The sequence below is a fragment of the Cryptomeria japonica genome, chromosome 11 (genome assembly GCF_030272615.1).
Source record: "Cryptomeria japonica chromosome 11, Sugi_1.0, whole genome shotgun sequence".
In the NCBI taxonomy this organism is placed as follows: Eukaryota; Viridiplantae; Streptophyta; class Pinopsida; order Cupressales; family Cupressaceae; genus Cryptomeria; species Cryptomeria japonica.
Genome location: NC_081415.1, coordinates 567,610,861 through 567,631,671, shown reverse-complemented (window position 1 = coordinate 567,631,671; position 20,811 = coordinate 567,610,861). Strand labels below are relative to the sequence as shown.

The 20,811-nt window shown below is 34.9% G+C and overlaps 1 pseudogene; it reads right to left on the bottom strand.

Annotated features, from left to right (window-relative positions):
- Window positions 1-20,811, bottom strand: part of LOC131860335 (caffeic acid 3-O-methyltransferase-like) — a 41,227-nt pseudogene that overhangs the window by 4,635 nt on the left and 15,781 nt on the right.

Here is a 20,811-nt window from a genome sequence, read left to right as displayed (position 1 = left end):
ATAGACATGTGTAATAAACAAACAACTAATCTCATCAAACAAGTGTGTCTGATATATACAAGTGTTAGATACATAAAAAAACATGCACAAGTATCCGATATGTATATAATCTCATGAAACAAGTGTGAGATACATATATGTAATTTTTTTTACATGCATTGTACATATAATCTCATCAAATAATGATAATGTATAAACTAAGTCGGTCGACCCTCCACTAACCCATGCCCTGAATATTGTCCCTACAAAAGAAAGTACACTTGCAATAACATGTATATATCAGAACATGCAAATATTATCTAACTATAAGTATGCAAATTTTACTTCAACATAAGTACATGCAAATTTTACCTGGTCTGTTCCATCATCTGCACCACCAGAGTGTGCATGGGCCACACGTATCCAAGATGAAGAACTCAAATGTGTACCTGACTATGACAATGTGCAGGAGCAGAAGGTGGCTACAAATCTACTAATGTCTCCAATGTAATAGGACACTATATATAATTCAAAATTCAAATTGTGTTAATAATTTTCAGGTTGAAATTGACTATTTAAAATCAAATAAATAATATGACCTTACAAAGAAAAAAAAGTATACCTCACAAGGCTTGAAGGCTCTCTTGTTCCTGTTGATCTCAAATGAATGGAAGGACACGTGGTTAGTGTCTATATCCAACAATGTATCCTCTAAACTGTCAATAAGCAGACTAGTATAGTGACCATGAGCACAAGCAGGAGCTATAAAATTAATAGGTGGTAGCAATGTAGGTCGTGGTGGCTCGAGTGTTGGATTGCTTGGTGTAGGCTAAGGAGGAGGTGTGGGATCAAGTGATGTATGTGTTGGAGGGGTTGTAGGATGCATTTGAATTCCCTCATCTCTCCCCATATCATCGTGAGATTCTCTACCACCATGGCTCCTAGATCCACCTCCGTTTATATGTTGTCTCACCCGTGTTGGTACATCCTCAACTGGGATCTTAAGAATCAAAGAAATAAGTGTGTATGAATCCAATAAATATTTAAACAATAATGCACTCATCCGCTACAAAGGATCAACCTCTGTCTACCATGCAGCATCAAGTGGAGATGGTATATCTACATGGGCATAAGGATCAACACCACTACTAGAAGTCCCATATATAGCTTGTGGAATTGTTCCTTGCGATCACAACAAATATCTACCTACATGATCAGATGTCATCTAGTCAACCTGAGTGGCAATTTGTGCAATGCTAGAGTAGATATGTCACCTAGCATTATCAGTTGTTGCATCTGATGCTTGTGATAACTCCAAACATTTTGGTAGAACCAAAAGGTTTGGACCAACTAATTCTCATTTATTAACGAGCACTGGTACATCAAATAGTCTAAATTTATCATTGAGCCTCTGTCTCCCCTACCCAGCATTCACTGGTATAGATGTATAATCAATGTCTAAGCCCATATGAAACTCTGCAAACAATTGTTTGCAAAAATAAAGTGGCAACTCATCCTTTTGTGGCCACATATGATGAGTTCCCAACCATCTAGGATATATGAATGGTGCCACAACTGGATCAGTGCATCTGGTAACTAAATATCCTCTAATATTACGTTGTCTCAGACTTTGATAATGGGGGAACATAGTATGGACCTATGTAGAAGATACATCCCTCCTCATGACTTCTCATTTTACTGTAAGAATTATATGTTTGAATAGTGTCAATCATATGTAGAAACTCATCTCGAATAATCTTTTCCCTTTCCTTATTAGGTCGGCTTGTGGAAAAATCTAATTTGGATGTAAGATGGTCTAGTGCACACTATAGGGCCTAAGTGTTTTTGGAAAAAAGTCAAGCCCTGACATCACTATCACTAGACAACATTCGACTAGACTATCTAGATGTTTGGTTAGTGCCCTTGTGATGAACTCTACCATCTGATGCTTGATCGGCCATGTGAAAAATATCTGTATGTACATAATTATAAAAGCGAAGAATTTGAAAAATAATTATTCAAAACTATTTTAAACAATTCAAACTAATTTTGAAAACTATTTTAAACTAAGTCAAACATATTTCAAAATGATATATAATTGTAATTTAAAGTACAATTCGAAGTAATTGAAACATTTGATACAAATTACTTTAAAGAAACATTAAAATTAAATACATGTGTATAGACACATACACATACACATACACATACACATACACATACACATACACATATACAAATTAGTTTAAAGAAACATTAAAATTAAATACATGTACATGATACACACACATATATATACACATACACACATCCATGTGCATACACACATACTGTACCTACATACATACATACAGACATAAATACACATGTACATACATATACATGTACACACACACATACACCCACATACACACATACACATACGTGCATGCATGTATGCATACATACACATACATGTACATGTACACACACACATACACGCGTATATGTATATGTGTATGTGTGTGTACATGTGCATGCATGTGTGTATGTGTATGTATACACATGCATGCATGTGTATGTGTAAGTGTGTATGTATGTATGTGTGTGTATGTGTGTGTGTATGTATGTATGTGTATATATATATGTATGTGTGTTTATATATGAATGTGTGTATTTATGTATGTATGTGTGTATGTGTATGTACATGTATGTGTGTGCACATGTGTGTATGAATCTATGTATGTCTGTATATATGTATGTCGATGTATGTATGTATGTATGTATGTATGTATGTATGTATGTATGCATGTGTGTGTGTGTATGTGTATGTATGTGTTTGTGTATACACACATACATACACTCACATACACACATACACCCATACACACTTACACATACACATGCATGCATACATACACACACATACACATACACATACACATACACATACACATACACATACACATACACATACACATACACATACACATACACATACACATACATACATACATATACACAAACATACCCGCACATACCCATGCACACACATGTACATTTATGTATGCATGTGTATACGTCTGTATGTGTATTTGTGTGTATGTGCACATGAGTCTTTGTGTGGGTGTGGGTGTAGGTGTATGTGTCTATGTCTTTGTATGAGTACGAGGATTTATTTTTTATGTGTAGTGTATTAATTATATTTTTTTATGGTATATATGTAAGGGTAATGAGAAAATGATTTTTTTAAAAATTATTTAATAGGTATATGTGCATATTTTTTTAATAGTTTCATAGTGTTGGTTTTCACATTTTTCTAGGTTTAATTTTTTTTTACATTTTTCTAATGTTTTCCTTCTAAAATTTTTAAAAAATTTGATAAACTATTCAATAAATATAATTATAGCAATAAATATATTAATTTTTTAAATTACAAATACAAAACCAAAAAACAAGGAAAAAAATGAACCTTCCTAGAAAAATGTGGGCTGAAAATAAGCTCCTTGTGAGTTCGGCCAAACTCCCAAAGCTCGTTAGGGTGCAAATGGGGGTCAGTGGGGAAAATATCAGTTTATATAACCGATAGTTCGGTCGGACTCCCGACACCATTTTAGCGCCACACAAGCGCCATGTAGCCCGGGTGTAGTCTGGTCGGACTACCCACTACTCTTTGGACTCTATAATGAACTTGCTACTTTTCAACAAGGTATCCTAGCCATTTTTCTAGACTCGACAACATGTGGGGAAGTGTACGTGGATGATTTCACTATCTATGGGAAAGCTTATGAAGAGGCATTGAGTTGTCTAAACCAAATATTGAAGATATGTAAAGACCGCAAATTATCCTTGAATCATGAAATATTTTATTAATGATGGTGGAGGGCATCATCTTGGGTCATCACATCTCTCAAGGAGTCACGGTAGACTCTATAAAGGTAGAAGTTATTGAATGAATCCCAATACCCTAGAATAAAACTAATATAAGGAGTTTTTTGGGCCATGCAGGTTATTATAGTAGATTTATTTAAAGAAAGATACAAAATTCACTTGGACAAAAGACTATCAAGAGTCTTTTGAAGCCATTAAATAAGCCTTGACAATTTCTCTTGTTATAAATGTATCAATGTGGCAACAACCATTTCATATTCATGTTGATGCAGCCAATCCAACAATTGAAATTGTCCTTGGTCAAAAGGATGGGTCTAGAGCAATGCATGAAATCTACTACATCAATAAGAATCTCAATCCAGCTAAAATGAACTACACCACACTTGAAAAATAATTATTGGCAATTGTTTTATGCAATTAATAAATTTAGACATTACATTATATTGGTTAAATTTTTTTTGTCAATACACACCATGCAACTATCAGGTATCTAATGAACAAGGTTGTAATAGGAGAACACATTATTAAATGGCTACTAATACTTCAAGAATTTGTCATAGCCATTGTTGATAAACTAGGAAAAGATAATGTCATAGCTGATTTTATATCAAGAATGATTCTGTAAGGTAATGATGAACCAATCAAGGATACATTTATAGATGAGCATTTCTTTCCCATTTCTATCCAAACACCTTGGTAGATATTGTAAATTATTTGGTGACGGTGAAGTGTCCTTCTCAATTTAGCTCAAAACAAAAAGCAAAACTAATTTGTAAAAGTTGTAGGTTTAAATGGATTATTGGCTTGTTGTTTAAAATGTGTCTTGGCCTTATTAGAAAGAACATTGAGATATAAGTGAAAATTATATCACTATTTTACATATACAATTTAGGATGTGAGGAATATACAATACTGCAAGTTGACCTAACTCCATGTATAATGTATTATATGATGTAATGTTCATGTGAATATTCACAAATTATCAATTTTACTTATATCTTCTTGTCTCAATGCTTTTTAACAAATTTTTTCAAGAGACTCAAGCCCATATCCTTGACCAATACCTATTGTTTCCAACATTGTTGGTTCCAATGTCAAGACTTTAGTAAAGAGATAAAGGAAAGGTCAAATCAATACATAAAGGAAACATCAAATCAATACTATCATTTGTGATGGTAAAATACATTAATAAAAGATTATTTAAGATATGGAAAAGGAATAATGGGTAGAAATAGAAATACAACACATATGTATCACACTTTTATAATCAATACACATACAAATTTTCAAGTTCAAACACCTAAATGTGGACATTTATTATTTGAATTTTAAAATGATGTAAACGAATTTCATATGTATTTTATAAGATACATTTAAAAATAGTTGGATTTATCTTTTTTTTCTACAATTTTAGAAAACAATGAGTTGGATGGGACATCACCAAAAAAAAATCATTTTTCTCCTCATAGATTACTTGAAATCTTGTGCATGAAAAAAAAGAAAAAAAATTCAATGATTTTTTTAATAATTTTTAAAGTCAAACTTAATCAAAACGTTATAGTTTTCATAAGATATCAATTTTAATTTAAATTTTTTATGATTTAAAAAATATAACCTTGGAGAGGATTCTCTCCTCTAATACACTCTATGTTTTTCAAAAAATCTACATATATTTGATATATATTTACTAATAATTAAATAGAATATGTTGGCCAAACATGAACACAACATGACTTCTTCATCTAATTAGAGGAAGAAAATTTGATGTACTTATTGCTTTTAATTAAGACACAAACGAATGAGTTTCTTTTGATGAAAGGTATGAAAAGAGATAGAGACACTTTGATCGACTATGAATCTAATGTAAGAAATATGCAAACAATTTTTATTCAAAGAATTAAATATTATCTTCTTCATTGAGGTCAATATGTTCCCAAGTTGAATCTGATTCCAAACATGGATTTTTGCCCACCAAAATATGTCCAACATCAACATTGTCTAAGTCATGGACATCAATTGGAGATCCAATCTTAGTGGGACTTTCAATCATTGCACCATCTTCAAGTACAATATTTTCCCAACTTGAATCTAATTCAAAGGATGGATTTTCCTCCAATGCAAGCATGGCATCAACATTTTCTAGTCCATCGACATAAATCGAAGATCCAATACTAATGGGACTTTCAGTCATTGCACCATCTTCTAGCAAAGTGTTGGTAGTATAATCCGATTCACAACAGCTCCTGGGTTCTTGTAAATCTCTAAACTGACCTTCAATTTTCTTGGTTTCTGCCTCTGCATTTGGTTGCCCTAAATAATGAGAAGTAGTATTCAAACTACTTTTATGAATAGGCTCCTCACTAGTAATGTTTTGGGAAATAATATCATCTTCATATTTCTTGACGTAAATTTCACCTATGTATAATCCATCATCCAAGTTTGGACCCAAGTTCAACTCAGGTAGCCAATTACTTCTCTCTTGTAAAACTGTTGCAAAAGTGGAGTCAAAGCCATTTTGATTTATAACTAAATTCACTTCTGGACAACTGCAATTGTTTACATCATTCATGTATTCTAAAGTTTCAATGTCTCCATTTTCATGTGTACCTGGTTACATATAACAAAACAAGTTAATATCAATATTAAATAGAAGCCACAAATAAAGTATTGTACCATGTCAAATTAAGGAACGAGAGCTTTTAGTTCAGGGTAGAGCGCCCCAACATCCATTCAGTCTTAAACCATACACACTAAGCAACATATGAAGTCTAGAGAATATTAGTCAACTTTGAGTGTTTAACACTTTTAAGTCTAGAAATGTATTAAGCGTAAAAAATGTCAGTCAACTCTTAATGTTTAACACTTTTCAGCCTAAAAGTGTAAGCTTCATGTGTATGATTTAAGCCGTTACCCAACACCCTAACAACACCCTAACAAGCTAATGGACAATGCTTAGATCTAATTTGATCCTACTGTTTGGCCACAAAATATGTAGTAGCGATTGTAGATTGTTTAATACTTGTGTATCCAGTTTTATGGCGGGAAACTTTTGTATCCAATTTATCAGGAAGATGTAAACCTAACATTATGGATTGCAGAAGCTTGACATCTTTCAACAGTATTAACGGGCTCCTATTGTTCAAGCAGAAAACATGCTAATTGCTACATCGAAGCTTTGTAAAACGACAATGTTCTAGTTCAGGGTGTTTTAAAGCAATTGAGGACGAAGAAAAGAATCATACCCATTACAGGTCGCTGGTCCAAATAGTAATTTTGTTGGTTCTTGGGCTTGAACTGTGCACCATTCTTCATTCTCTTGGTTGGGCAATCCCATATTAAATGATCCAGCTTGCCACAACAATAACAAGTTCTCTTTCGAATTCGGTAGCTCTGTCCATAATCATTCTGCGAAATCACCCTCTCTTTTCCTGATAAATGAGCCTCCATTCCCGACTTGACCGGATTTATAAAAAAAATGATTCGCAATTTCGCTCCACAAAATAAGGAGATAAACTTAGAGGATTGTGAACAAATATTTTGCTCCGAGCTCGGTTATTTATTTGAAAATTTCTAAAATAAGGCTGTAGCAGTCACACCCACAAGGGTAATGGACGCATCGATTGGATCTATAAGTTAAAACGTAGTTTTCAATTTATAAATTTTTTAAAATAAGGTTTCACTAATTATAGTGGCCACTGTAATGGATATATTAACCTCATTTTAAATTAATCAGATATAGATACATAATAAAATCTTTTTAATAAGTAGCAATCACATTTTAGTGTGCGATGTCGAAGAGGTGTGGAAAGTCAATTAGGAAGAAAGTATATTTTTTACATATATTTTCATTGTCCATGTGGTCAATTAATAGATGACTTTTGTGCAACAAAAGTCTTAATAGAGAAGCGATATCTCCCATTCAACTATGCATATGCTTACACAGATATGAACATGAATGAAATAGAGCCTTTAAATTAGGAAGATTATCAAGATCAATTACTAATGGGATCATGTTATATTTGCAATAAGGAGTGAAGGAGAGAGAGGGATAGGTAAGGATGGAAAGGAGATATAGAGGGGGGAAGAGAGAGAGGGGGGTTAAGGAGATAGAAATAAGGGATGAAGGTAGAGAGGAAGCTAGAGATAAGATGGAGATAGAGATGGAGATGGAGGTGGAGAAGGATATAGCTATGTAGAGAAGGAGGGGGAGAGATAGGGAGAGGGGGGACAAGTAGATAGATAGAGGTGGAAGAGATAAATATAAATAGAGGGAGAGAGGGGGGGACGATGTGAGAGAGATAGAAAGATCAAGATAGAGATAGGAAGCCACATAGAGAGAGGTAAAGAGATATAGTGGTAGAGAGAGATGGAGAGATACCAAGATAGAGATAGAGGGAGAGATGGAAGAAAAAATATAGAAAGTTTAAGATAGAAAGGCAAAGAGATATAGGTGTAGAGATGTAGGAATAAGGAGAGGGGTGGGGGATATAGATGTAAAAGAGAGGGAGATATGTCTAGAGATAAAGGGTGAGAGAGTAAGATAGAGGGGGAGAGGAAGAGATATAGATAGAGGGTGATGTAAAGAGATAAAGAGGGATATGGAAAGAGAATGAGAGATAGGGAGAGTGATAGAGAGATAGGGAGATAGGAAAGCCACAAATAGAGATGGAGAAAGACAAAGAGAGATGAAGAAAAAGAGATATTGAGAGAGGTAGAGAAATAGAGAGCCCAATAGGTAGAGGGGGAAAGAAAGACTAATAGTAAAAGTGACATGTTTATGATTCCGTATTATGCATGCATGTCTACCAATGTAGTTGTGATATATGTCATAACCTATTCTAGATCTCTCGTTTTGGTACAAACAAGGAGAAAGTAAGAAAAAGTTATAGAGATTCACTTTATATATCTCAAATGCATTTGCTTAAAAGTTTATAAGTAATTTTCAACAAATCCATTTTGTGCACTTTTTGCAATCATAGCAAGCCATGAGACGAAGATAGAAACTAGGTTCTTATTTGAAACTTCTGACCAACTATCTCATGATGTTAGACATCTTGCTAGCCAAACATTTTTTTGATGACTCTTTTGTACATTCTCCTAAATTCCAATCATGTATGATTCTTGAGTATATAGGAAAACAAATAAGAGAACTACTGAAGGACATTAACCCAGAAATGCATCCACAAGTGTTTAAGGAATTACAAGATGAAGTAGATAAGGAAATGAAAGAGATCATCCCTGAAAAGGGAAGAAGATTATTGTAAGAAGAAGGGGTCCTAATCCTACCTGGATGGGATATTAGCTCAGCCATAGGTTTTGACAAATTAAGGAGCAATTAGAACATGAAAGTTAAATTGAGTGTTGAAGTTGCAGGTAGGATCTACAGTGGATCAATATTTCACCCTAATAATAAGTCTTCGTATACTTGGGCCTTATATCTACCACGTAAGAGGTCTCTCAATATTGAGGATCCACTGTAGGTCTCTCAATATTAGAAGACATGAACCTTGTTGAGGCTGCAGACCTGACACTTAATGCAACAAAGTTTACGAAGGCTCATATTGAAAAACTGGTGAAAGAAAACACATTGTATAAGAGAGAAAATGAGAACTTGTGAGAAGAAAATGTGAAGTTTGGAGATAGATAGATGGGTCTACTCCGTTGCCAATAACTAATGCACCGGATCATGAGAAAAGACTAATGCAGGTTACTTCAAAGAGGTCTTATTGGAAACTAGAAGTAATAAAGTTAGAGAAAAGAATCGAATGGATAGTTCAATAGTGGAAGGCTTTAAACGCCAATCTTGTCATAGAGTTAATGAATGACATATTTGAAAAACTATTGCTACATGTTGACAGATTTTGGACTGCTTTTGTTGGAACATACAAGGCCATTAAAGAGCATGAGAAGTTACAAGGAAGGCTAGAATAAAAAGAAGAGGAAGTCACACAAGATCCTGTTCAGGAGAAGTCAGAATATGCAACGAAACAAGTTGATAAATGGATAAAAGTGCATGGAAAGTTTAATAACAAGTTTCAATCAAAGAATTAAATAGATATGATCAAATGAAAGACACTCATTTCCCCTCACTCCTTAAGGATAGTGATAGTAGTTTGAAAATTCTAGAAGAGTGGAAAATGGAGATATGTCAATTAAATAGATATGATCAAATGAAAGAGTTGTTGAGAATACAATTGTTAAATTGAAGAAAATGTTTTCACTAGAATTTGGAATGAAGCATGTCAATGGCCTCAATGGTGTATATGCTAACCAAAAGTATATTGAACATTTGTCACAACTGAACATATTTGTAACCTGCAAAAAATGAAGGAGAGAGCACTTAGAGACTACACTCCCCAATGGCCACGGTTGTTTATTGAAGAGTGAGGAAAATGGGGTATCCTCTACGTGCATTCAAATATGTCAATCTTCTCAATATATTACGTGTTATGTTTTATTTTCTTTGTATTCTAATATTTTAGTTGGAATGTCCCATGTCATCAAGTTGGTTAGATGAAATCAGCATCATCGAGCTTTGCAATTTTGTTTTCAAATTGCCTCTAGCATGTGGAGTAAATATTTGTGCTTTATGAGAAATGTAAAGATTCTTTTAGCATATATTTAGTTACAAATGGATTTAAATAAAATTTTGCCAAGTATGCCAATTGATCGGAAGCTTGTTGCTCTCTAGTATTATAAATGAGAAATCAAGATCATTAGCAAAGGTTCTAGGATAGACATTTGGATGGGTAGCTTTTATGTAGTCTAATTTTGTTTTAGTAATGGAATGCAATTTGCAAAAAAAGTTTATATCTATTATATTGTATCAATCATTTTGAAAAATTAATGAGAATATGCTTTAGGATTATCTCTAACTTCTGTCATCTTATTCACATGAACTAGTACGTTAAGGATGTATTGGTTTGTCTTTGTTCTCTTTGTGTTAATGTGTAATGCATTTCATAAGTTTCTTTTAAGAAGATAATTCATCTCTAAGGATATTGTAGTGAATATGAGTATATGTCTTGTGATCATTGATTAGAATTGTGGGTGCATATCTAATTAACATTTGTATAATGCATAAGTGCTAGGATTAGATGGTTGGATTTAAATCAATTCTGGATATAAAATATATATGCTATTTGACTCCATGGCCCTAGGAATCAAGCACCAATCTATCTTTGTTCCAAATTTATTTCAGAAATGTCTCAACTATGCAGATCTCTTTTAAATTTATTTTGTAGGATTACCTTTAGCTTAGGTTTTATTCCCAATTGTCAAGTTGATGATGATAGACCAAGAATGCAACCACATTCTAAGATAATTAATCATTGCCTTGGTATATTTTCATTGGAATATATCTGCTATATATGCAATATTTGCAAATTATCTATATGGAAACTTTGAATATTGTAAGGTATACTCACTTAGGTTTAGTAGAGCCTAAAGAGTAGGATATTACTCAATCCTCTAATCGAAATCTCATTCGTTGGCCACTAATCCAAGGGTTTGAAGATTGAAATTTTCATTTCATAGGAAATCCTTAGGCAATCAGATGAAATAACCAACGAGTAGTTTAGGGTTAGGAATTTCTATGAATATGTAACCTGCTAATATATAGCTAGCAAAACCATCTTTCGTAAGCCTAGAATGAATTCATTTTATGTGGGTTACACCTGCATAGTCCTATGATCTATATAGGGGTTATTGAGGTAGCAAACTATTTTTTGTTCAATGACATTCTTCGGGGCTAAGTCAACAAGTTAAGTTTGATTCTTTTTATAGTGTAATGGTCCATTTTGTTCAAATTTAATATCTATTAAGGTGTTACTCTAGGAATACCCTCATGAATCTAAGTTGAATTCAAAATGTAGGAGATATAACCTACTCTCGTAGAGTTGGCCTCTAACTGTCCATGATCTATTACTGAGATGATTTCACTTGGAAGAATACAACCTTAGCCTTACGAGTTGATTTTAGTTCTAAGGGGTGGAGCAACAATTTTGGGATCCAATAGGATTGACAAAGGTATTAATATTGGGGTCACATTTAAATTTTTACACTGTAATATTTCTTTGTCAAGGATGTTTACAAGAGCAATTATGTTGTAGATTTTGCATGGTCATATCTATATGGGTAGGGTCATGTCTACTCAAGGGTATTGGCACCCTCATAGTACATTGAAGTCTTGTACAATACAAATAATGCCTCTACAATTTTTGTGGTATCTTTTATAAGTGCATCGACATCCTATATAAGTCTACCATCATCATTTATGTTGTCTCGGAAAACCAACAAAAGTTTTTTTATTTTCTCCTATAACAACATGTTTAAAAATGACAAATTTGGTGTCTGAGGCACATTTGGGGGATCCATAATAATTGATTCCCTGGGTTGATTCAATAATAATATATGGCAATATGTTGTAAGTGTCTAAAAATACCTATAGGTGTAGGTTTAGGTTGTTTCAAAATAATTGTGAATTGTGATGTGTTCTCTTGGAGGATATCTCATACACTCACATGTGGTCTTAGATTCATGTGTGTGCACGAGAGAGAGAGAGAGAGAGAGAGAGAGAGAGAGAGAGAGAGAGAGAGAGAGAGAGAGAGAGAGAGAGAGAGAGAGAGAGAGAGAGAGAGAGAGAGAGAGAGAGAGAGAGAGAGAGAGAGAGAGAGAGAGAGATGTAAGTATTTGATGGTAGAAACATTGACAATGAATGGAAGAAAGCAATTCAAATGTGACAATTAAAGTTATGCTTATGAGAAAAAATAGAATTTTTTTTTTTTAAAAGTGTTAAGTATGTATTTCCCATCTTTATAATTACATAAGCTACTTCTAAATCAAAAATATATTTCTACCAAAAAAAATATTTTTCTTTCTTATATAAATTTTATAGATTCAACCAAATTATATAAATAATAAGATCCGTATTCTTTAAAAGACCAAATACACTTTAGCACAATCTATTTATAAGGAAATAATGATATTTCTTGTTATCATACACACTAATTAAACTCAACCCCTTCCATGTTGATAATATCTTATAATTAATTTTAATATACAATATGACAATTAGGCTCAACTACTACGGTATTAATTACCATTTGGAGGCAAGAAGATAAATATTTAGGTATCAGGTGGTGCCATTTCACCTACTACCATTAGCAAACAACCACACAACTCATGCCTAATGGCCCACATACATAGTGGATAACACAGTCACTTTTGATGGTGGCGTTTTCAAAATAATGAGATCAATTCTAGAACTCAATAACCCAGACTCCATCATTAACACAACAAATTGGTTTCACACCTCCTGCAAATCTTGTTGCTTTTGCAAGGTCTTTGAACTCCTCCTCTGTATGCTCTTTTCCAATTGGGTTTAATGCCAACATGAAAAGATCTACATGAAATGTTTGCTCAGCATAGGAAGAGGTCTCTGCAGCCACTGGCAAAATGGAATCCATTGCAAGAACTATGACCAGTCTCTTCCTTCAACTGATCTGGGTTTACTAATAATATTGTATAATCATAGACACAATTTCCACTCTTCTATTTTATTCTGAGCTTTTCTTAAGTGTTGGGTCAAATTTCAGAATCCATTATCAAGAAGCAAAAAGCAAAAGAAAAAAAAAGTGTTAGAATTCAAACTATAGATCATAAAATTTGATCTGAAACATAAAAAAATTACCACAATCAAATCTCAGACAATATAAAGAAAAGATGAACCAAAATTGCATGATTCATAGAAGACTTCCTGCAAAACTGCATCTGAAGAGAATTATGAAGAAGAATCACTAGGATAGCTAAGTATGTTTTTTTCCACAAAAGAACAAGTTGAATAAACATAATAAAATTAAATAAATAGTTGGCAAAAATCTTAATGAGCCATTTAAACAAGTAGATTTACTATCTAGGAAATGAAAAGATGTCTCATACATTCATAAAAATAGCCCGACTAGATGGTACATTGTCGAACATATCTCCCCCAACATGTGTCACCCCTGAAACAAAAAAGTCATCACAAAAGGGCTTTTACTGCGAAAGAACATTCCAACCAAAATCCTATCTTAAAAGATGTCATATCTCTTTTCACTATTAATCTAAGCAATCATTAACTGCCTACAGGTGTCCCTGGATCTCTAGAAACCATGGGTTTGGGGCCTGAATTTAGTAGTCAACTAATATTCCATTGGAGAACACTCACCTAGAAACTAAGGAGTAGCTGCCAAAACATGAGGTTTATCAAAATTCACTCCCCTTATACGGGGTACTTAGAACTATAAGATTGAGAGTAGACCCAACTCCACCTCCTACATCCACCAGCTCCTCCAAATCCTTAAAACCCTCATATGTCTCCAGAATCCTCCCCATCATAAGTGTATAGTTCTCATCCATATCCCTATTAAAAACCCTATTGAATCTCTAGTCTTTGGTAGGGTACTCAAATGCATTCACCCCATGTGCCTTGGTGACAACAACATCCTTAAGATAATGCCAAGTATCTATGAACACCTTGTCTTGGTTCATCAAGGTAAGTGGTGCCAAGGATAGGCCATCCTTGTTTTGCACATGGTATTTGGAGAGAGGAGTCAGACCATAGAGCCTCTCATGCTTTCTATTCTTGTGGTTACAGAACAACTGAGGAGGGAATGGCTTTCTAGAACTCTCAGAATCTTATCTAGAGTAATTTCTACATACGGGTTTGATTTTTCTTGGTCGATAAAAGGAAAAGCCAAAATAATATATTTATTTTAAAGAAAATTTACATCAAGAAACCATAGAATTCTAAAATGGCCCAGTAGGGCATAAACACTGTGAAAATAAAGATATGTCCATGAGTATACACAAAAAGAGAAAACCACATCCAAAACCCTCAAATTATCTGAACTCGGAGTGGGATTTGAGTGTTGATTACAATTCATTTATCCTTTTCAAAAATCTATTAAAGGTTTTTCAAAATTTATAAGTCTAATGCTATGTCTAAGTTTCTTTGTAAGTTTAAAATTAACAGAGAAATAAAAAATAACCAACTATGTGCTTTATACCAGCCTCAAAAAAGAATAGACCAACTGAAAACCTATCTGTTTAATCCTCTCCTTGAGGCATGGGAAAATGCATTGGGGCACGACCTCTTCTGAGACCCCTTTGTGGAGGATGACCCCTTCCTCGACCAGGAGCACGACCATTACCTCAGCCACCACCTTGCCTACTCTGCTCCGCTTGGGGACCCCCTGCTTCTATTTTGGGAGGCATAAAACCATTGAGTTTAGAAAAGTTTAGGAATTCTTATTCCCTGCCCGTGTCCTCTGGATTGTCCCCCAGAAACCTCCATTTTAAAAACTCGAGGGCCATGGCAGAAAAGGATCTGTGCTTTTGTAAGTCCTTTCCTGTCAAGTTTAGCAAAAAATGATATAATTTAATTATCTCTCCCGAGACATTGAAGAGGATTCTCTCACTCAGACACGGAGCGCCAGAATCATGTCGCACTTTGTTTAGGACTTCTTGCAATTCAAGCAAGATGTCACCTGGGAAGAGTCATCTCGTGAGGTTCCAAACTTCATGTTTATCAAGCTTGAGGTCCATCAGGGAGGTGATAACCTGAGATGAAATGTTCGTATTGTCTTGGGGGTATTCATCTTTGGTAATATGCCCACTACTAAGAATGAGCTTAATGGACATGATGACTATTGGCTCAGGAACTAAGAGGAGCCTCTTCAATCTTAGGTCTGTGATTTATCTAAAAGAGACTTGGCAGGTTGAGGTAGAGAGAGAGAGATGGAGGTATCCACTCCAAAGCATGAGATTGGTGTTAGGAAGACACTCATTATAAACCCGAATGATGCCTCCCTAGACATCACTTAGAAACCTGAAGCAGCTTTAGCTTCTATGAAGATGGTTGCAAAGAGAATCCGATTGATAGTCTTGCAGAGGAAGCCAAATTAAAGCTAATAAATGTTGTCCTCAACATGAATTTAAGGAAAAATGCCTTGCAATGAATTAGCCTGCAAAAGTGGCAAGGGATATCTGTCTAGCATCATGCCAAATATTGAGCTAAAAAATTGAGCTCTTTCCAATGGATAGCACATGCCTCGTACTTGCAATGATGATGGACCGCAGGCTATCTTTTCAGGATGAAAGTGGGAAAAATTTATTTTAGAAAGGCCAAATTAAGATGACGCCATAGTTGACATGACAATTTCACTTTTGATAAGCTGGCGAAAAAGTTTGAATTTGAAAAGATAGTAATTTAGACCAAGCTAGTGAATTTTTTTTATGTCTGAGGTATGAAAAACAAGAATCCACTACTGAGCAATGTTGATATACTCTTTGTAGCTTTAACCATGATTAATGTTATCCTTCTCCCACCAATGTAAAGAAAGGTCTTCTGCTATAGTTTTAAAGAGACAGTATGCTTCTCTGTTAGCCTCTTTGTAGACATGTTTAGCCTCATATTTCTCTAATTTGATCAAAAAATCAGTTATGTTGTCAAAAATCGCCTATAGCCGTCAGTTTGGGGTTCTTCTCTATTTAATTTGCATTTATTTCTAACTCTGAGTCTCCCTCTACTATGAGGTTTCTTATCCCATGTTTGTGGCAATCAAGTAAGCCTAGGAGAAAATCTTTTTATTCTGTTATATTGTTAGTATCCGGTGGCAGTGGTATGGCCATCTTTCCAATTATTGTTCCTATATGATCTCTAACCACATATCCTATACCTGAAGCACCTGGGTTTTCTTTGGAGGCTTTATCAAATTTTAGCTTGAACCAACCCTATTTAGGGGGAGACACTATAGCATCCTTTCTTACACTAGGATTTCTCCCAAATGAAGGAGGAATCTTGATCCCTTGCCAATTGTTTCTTATACTATCATCCCAAGTAGAATATTTTTTGCTAGAATCTATTGAGAAGGCTAGTTTACAATTTACTACCTCAACAATTGATGTTTCAATTGAGGATAAAACTTATTCAAATCTTCTTGCTTTGTCATAAAAAAGTCTTCAATTCCTTTCTTTCCAAATTTTCCAAACAAAGCAAGAAGGAGAGATTTCCAAAATATGACTTAAAGTTCTTTCCGTAGAAGGAAGTGGCCAGGATTAAAAAAGAGTGACTATATCATTAGGGAGGGTTTTTATACAGCCAAGTTTTGCACAAAACCATCGCCAATATTTTGAGGCAAATGGGAAGTTTAAAAGGAGATTGTCTACTATTTCTGCTTGAGATTTGCACAAAATGCATCTTGAGGGCCCTTCATAGCCCATTTTAGTGAATCTTTCTACTATGAGGATCCTCTTTTCGAAAGCCAACCATGCAAAGATTCCTTCTTTTGGGATAATCTTGCTGCTCCAAAATTGTTTTAGTGGAGTATCTTGTTTCTCTTGATTCCCAAAGTTTCCTAGAACCTTATAGCCATCTTTAGCATTATATTGTCCTATTTTAGAACAAGCCCATATAAGAGAATCTTTTACTCTTCTGGGATTAATATTTCTCTCTCTAATATCTCTGATAGCTGGTTGATTTCAACAGTAGGAATAGGCAATCCCTCAAATTGCTTCCAGCTCCATCCTAGCATTCTAGTAGCCTTGGCCAAAACCAAATAATCACTAACTCAAGATCTCCAATGCTATTGAAGCTAATGCTTAGCTGTTGGAATATTGAGAGAGCTGTCAATGCTTGGATATCCTCCCATGAGTCTTCCCAGAAAAGGCTAGAGGATCCATCATGGATATCCCAAGACAAATAGTTTGCAATTAAATTTTTGCATGTGACAATGAAATTCCAGGTCCTAGATCCCTTTGGATGAGAATTAGATCTTAGAAGATTTTGAGGATTCCCATTTATAAGGTATTTTTTTACCATTATCTTTACCCATATTTATTTAGGGTATTTAATGAACTTCCAAACTAGTTTAGCTCCCAAGGCTTTATTCTAAAAGTGAAGATTTTTTATTCATAGACCCCTCATGGACTTGGGTTTGATGATTTTATCCCATGCAATTAGAGCAATTTTATGTTTTTCTTCAATGTTTTGCCAGAAGAAGTTTCTCATATTTTTAATGATGAAGGAATTTGCACCAGAAGTGAGGCATAAGAAGTTTAAAAGGTAGATGGGTAGAGCTGAAATAACTGCTTGGAGCATTACCAGCCTACCAGCCTGATAGGGTTAAACATACCTTGCTCACACTTCACCTAGTTGGTGTTACTCAATTCCACCAACCTCACCAGGTCTAGCTATGCTCCAAGACCTCCAAGTCCATCCCAATCTCTGCTAGGACTTTCTCTTTGCCAATCTCAAGGTGTTTGCAACAAGTGTTTGACTAAAAACCCTACCTTCTCAATTTGTTTCCCATATGCACAATCTTGCAATATTGACAACATGTTATCAATTTCTCACTTTTCACCCCCATACTATTGTGAGTCATTGCAAAGGTGTGGAGGTGGCATTTACCATGGAATGAATTCAATTTGGTCCATTTGAGGTTTTCCAATCACTATCTTCCTTACCAATTTCATAAATTTGCCTAGAAATAAGGCTACATGGATGAGCCCCAATTAGGCCTCCTAAATCCGATTTTCAAGGGTTTTGAGGGAATCAGTCCAAATGACCCTGCAACAAGGTTTATTTTTTTTCAATCACTCACCCATCCCCAAGATATTTTGTTAGTTTTAGTCTTCCATCTTGCCGTACAATTCCCTAACTCAAAAATGAGGGTTTGCTAGGGTTTCTAGGCCTTAAGTAGCAGTGACTATCTAACTTTGTGAAATGAGCATCTAGAGAACTTGTCAAGTATTCTCCTTACAGTTGCAAATCTATATGAATGTCATGAACCAACCCAAATTATTTGGTTAAGGTTTTGTATTCACCCCTGCAGTATGCATTCAGTTTACACCCTATTTTCTCTAGCCGGGTTGCTCTTGGACTCACCTAGAACAAGGTGGAAACTATGATGAATTCCACTTTTAGAACTCCTCCCTCCATATTTACACTATACATAGGGTTTCCTTCCATGTCCCAAGAGGCCGTGATGGTAGCACAGAGGTATTTAATGGGCAACCATTTTACATAAATTTGCTATTTGCAAGCCAAAATTGGTTGTTTGGAAATAAAATAGTAAAAGTACTAACATACACTATCTACAAAACATGAAATGAACCAAATAGTACTGGAACAAACCAAAGAACCACTATCCAAAACTAGACTAATGGATTCAATTAATTTGTGTTCACTTTCTATGCAAAATAAGACAAAAATTGTGATAATAGTCTGAGAATGAGTAGTTTCAGTTTGTTATTCATAAAATTTAAAACTTCCAACCTTGGTAACCATGCAAGAGGAGGTTTAAATATCCTTCCCCATGTGTGGAGGCATCCTAGGTCAATGCGCTAACCCTAACTCCACCGCTAATCTCTTTTAGGACCAAAGTTGTCATGACAACTTTTATAACTTTACACATTTTGTCTTTTCAACTTAAACAACCTATTTCAAGTCATTATTCATGTCTTTTTCAACATTCTTGAGACTATTATAAACCTCTCTAATGGTCACACCAACTTTTGCCTCTTTTGACCATCAAAAAGGCTATTTACCTACTCAAACTACCACCTACTCACAAAGTGCAAACCTAGAAAGGAAACTAAGACAAGTAGGCCTACACTTGACTCAAATAAAACATTACACACACACCTTGGACCCTCTTGGAGTCCTTATTAGAAACCTGACTTGGCTAAGGTTAGTACAAGTCAAAATTATAGAAGGAATATGAGCCCAAGTCCTTGGTGCTCCTGCACCATTCTCCAAAAAAAAAGAAAATTAAGTCACCTCTTTGGTGATCAGATTTTGATCAATGCCTAACTTCTTGAACTCTATCTTAGGCACCCATGTAGCCTCAACATCATCCACACCCTACCACTTGATTAGGTGCTCCCAATAAATCTGGTGCCTTGTCTTCTTAGCCATCCTTGAACTCAATACCTTTCAACCTTTGGAATTTTTTTGTTGGTACTTGAAGGTTATTTACATCATCTGCTACCTCTAAGTGACTGCAATCTGAACCTAGAATTGGTCCTTTGTAAGCAACTATGTCTGCTATGTTGAAAACCAGTGACAATCCTATTTCACTAGGTAGGTCCACCTTGTTTGCATTTTCTCCATACTTTTCTAGGATGGCACATGGAACCAGCCTTCTCATCTACAACTTATTAGGTACTCCTTTCTATAGGCTTGCTTTTTTAAGGTGCACCATGACAAGATCACCTACTTGGAATTGTAGGTTCTTCCTTCTCTCATCAACCTTTTGCTTGATCTTACTTGTGTTCTCCATCAATGCTTGCTTGACTGCTTCATGTACCTCCTTCATTGACTGAGAAAAATCTTCAGCATATCCACTCCTTGTTGCTACATTTCCTAAATCCCTTAACTCCAGTATACCCCTTGGGTGAAGACCATAGACCACCTCAAAAGGACTCTTGCCTATGGTTCTATTAATTGTGTCATTGTAAGCATATTTAGCTTGTGATAACACTTGATCCCATGTATGACCATAATCCTTGGTAAGGCACCTCAATAAGTTTCCTAAGCTCTTATTAACCACTTTGGTCTGCCCATCTATTTGTGGATGGTAAGCTTCTCCAAAAGACAGGTTGGTGCCAAGATTTTGCCAAAGTGTCTTCCAAAAATGACTCATGAACTTTGAGTCCCTATTTGAAACAATGCTCATAGGTAAACCATGCATCCTTATCACTTCCTTGAAAAACAAATGAGCTATATGACATGCATCATGAGTAGTCTTGCAAGGTAAAAAGTGAGACATCTTACTAAATCTGTCCGCTATGACATAAATGTTGTCAAATCTCTACTTTGTCCCTGGTAAACACACTACAAAATCCATACTAATGCACTCCCAAGGTCTATTTGGTATGGGAAGAGGTTGGTATAAATCGACATTTGAAGAAATGCCCTTG